The sequence below is a fragment of the Silurus aristotelis genome, assembly GCF_946808225.1.
Source record: "Silurus aristotelis genome assembly, chromosome: 28".
NCBI lineage: Eukaryota > Metazoa > Chordata > Actinopteri > Siluriformes > Siluridae > Silurus > Silurus aristotelis.
The window spans coordinates 13,528,120-13,531,373 of NC_139601.1; positions in this window are offsets into that span (position 1 = coordinate 13,528,120).

Below are 3,254 nucleotides of genomic sequence, written 5' to 3' on the forward strand. Positions count from 1 at the left end.
TTTGGTGCCAGGTTGGAACTAAATGTGGATTTCTGATATTGTAACCCATTTGCCACATACAGACACACATTGTGCACTTTGAAATAATTTTTCTGTTCAACACAGTTGTAAAGAGTGGTTATTTCAATATTTTTTTTTTATTTGTATAACAGTTGTTGTAAAGCAAATTAAATGAATAAATTAACATCTGTAAGTCTGTACCTATAAGCAAGCCAAAGTCAAAGAAAGAAAATAAAGAATTCCTGTTCAAGTGCCGTGCAAAGGTACTGTATACACTAGATTGCAGAGCTGTTTATACTTAAGGAAAATAGACCTTCAGTAGAACTCTGCCCTACAGTTGTTTTTATATGGTGTATAAAAATGTAATATGTGTCTGACCTATGACCAGCTTTTACCCATATTATACACTTTCAGTAAAACATCTGACTCAGTTCCAGATTTTAAAGCATCTCTTTATATACTTTTTATTCTCCCATGTGAAAGTCATAAGACACAGGATCAAGTCCATTTTAAATCACCAGCCCACACATTTCAAAACATCCTCTTTTACACATTCCCAATGGGTAGCCATGCTATTTAAAAAGGTTCTCATGGAGGGTTTTTTGGAATGGCAGCTCTTGGTCAAAATATAACCTATGAATTGAAGAACGTTTTTACACAATACATATTCATAACCCATTTTTATGGCCCATATATTGCTTTCCACAGGCAATAGACTTTGAAAATAGGCAATATTTTTTTAATGGACATCTTTGAAACCAATTTAACAATTTTGCTGTTATGTAATAGACAATGCAAAGTCATGAGTCTAGAGACTCAATATAGAGCTTGAAGACAAAATATTCTTGTGAATGTAATTATAGTGTTTTAAATTACGTAAATCATTGGACACCGTTGGACACCAAACGGAACTTTAGCTGTGCTTCCACACAGACGGTTAACAAGGAGAAAAAGCACTTTCCGTATCTTTCATACGGAATACATAAACAGAGAATATTCTTTAATTCAATTTAATATATTTAATATTAATTTTTATTTTTATTTTTAATATTTTTATTTATAAATATTAATTAATATTTAATAATACTATTTAAAAGTAGACATTTTGAGCTTTCTATTCATATATTTATTATGTCTGTGAGGTAAATATTTACTAAGATTCAGGTTGTTTTATTTATGTGTTTGTGAAAAGAGATGACAGAGAAGGTAGATAGCACCCCTGTATGTTTTCTTTATTTTACAAAAGCACAGTGTTTTTTTTGTTATTATGAGTGTATACAAATAAAAAAAAAAACACCTTTACATATTCAAATGATGTATTGCTCTTATCTGTATGATTAAAAAGAAAAAATGCACGTTTGTCGACCCCAGAGGGTCGGAAAAATTCTGACGCTATTTTGGGCCTGCTAGCTGCCCTGTGAGGCGAATATGAAATCTGATTGGTTAAAGAAACAAACCCATTGATAATATTCTCTAAGTAAAAGGGCCAGCCGTATAGACTTTGAAGGCCCTGGGCAGATTAGATTGACATGGCAGCACATAGAGGCTGAAATCTGCTATATCTAAAAATCTGGAAGCAGTGCAGCCAAGAGAAACACTACAAAATGAAGAGAATAAACTTTTGGGAATAAATTAATAAAATTTCATGGAACAAATATTAGGATTTAGGTTGTAAATGTAGGTCAGTGCTTCTGATAGTGTTTGGGCTAGCAGAGAAGGCCCGCCACTGTTAGCTTCATAAACTAGTCTACATCCGTGGTGTGTGAGAGCCAGGAAATGATTCAACCAGTGATAGGTAAAACAAGCCGCGCAATGAGAGTAAATAGGTTGATGTGCTGAAAATTACGCGCTATGCGAAAGAAAAAATATTGATCATGTAACCAAATGGATTAAAACTTAAGCAATGAGTCTGGTTTGAAAATGTAAGAAGTAGAAAGTACAGATATTTGTATAAAAATGTAATGAGTGAAAGTAAAAAGTTATCCGAAAAATAAACAGTGAAGTAAAGTATTGAAATCTACAGTACAGTAACGAAGTATTTGTACTTCGTTACTTCCCACCTCTGTTGAGTACTAATAAAATCTAAACGACTCTATGACTATAAACTTTCTTTCGGCTTCTCCCATTAGGGGTTGCCACAGCGGACCATCCGCATGTTTGATTTAGTACATGTTTTTACGCTGAATGCCCTTCCTAACGCAACCCTCCCCATTTATCTGGGCTTGGGACCGACACTAAGGCTTGTGCAACCCTAATGGCTGGGGTTGGTTCCCTGACCGGAGATGGAACCCGGGCCGCAGCGGTGAGAGCGCCGCATCCTAACCACTAGACCACCAGAAAACCTAAAAGTCGCTATGACTATATTATACTATATACAGTTATACAATTACCTAATTAACCTAAATCATGTAGCTGCAGTGCAATGCATAAAATATATATACACAAATGGGTCAAGAACTTTAATTAATATTCACATCAACATCATAGGTGGAAAAATGTGATTTCAGTTACTTGCCATATGCCATATGATTGGCTCAGTGGATAACAGCATGAATGAGCTGGTGTAAAATGTGCCCAATAAAATGGATGTTGAGGTTTTATACATCAGTTAGTTCCAGTCAGTTGCTTATCAAGAGTGGCTTTATTTTCTATAACTGTACTGGGATGTTGCAGTGTGTGTGTTACTCCACTGATCTGTATTTGTAACATAGAATTCCACTTTCTAGTTTCTAGAAACTGTTACACAAATAACACTTCACGGAGAAGTGTCTGGGGAATCTGCTTAGACTGCTGCCCCCGCGACCCGAATTACGGATAAGCGGGAGGAGATGAAATGAAAAATGAAATGTTTAAGATCTTTTGTCTATTCTACAAAAATAAGCGTAACATTTTGCCATATTGTGCGTAAAATGCTACTAAATATTAAATTCTTGTTTACAGAACTGCAATGCTGTGTTAACAAGAATGCATGGCCATGATCACCTGTGGTACTCATACTTACCTTGCTTATATTCAATATAACCTTGCTCATGCACTATTGCCTAATAAAATATACTACCCAAATATATAATATACTCTTCTGTTATATAGTATGTAGTCCTGTAAACAGATCACCACCTAGGTCACAGTCTCACAAATATAATCCACACAGAGATTATTAACCTTACAAATCACAACTTCCAATATTGTAATGCCATACAGTATACAGTAGCTATGATGTAAAGTTTTAGTTGATGCAAGAGAAAGCAAACAAT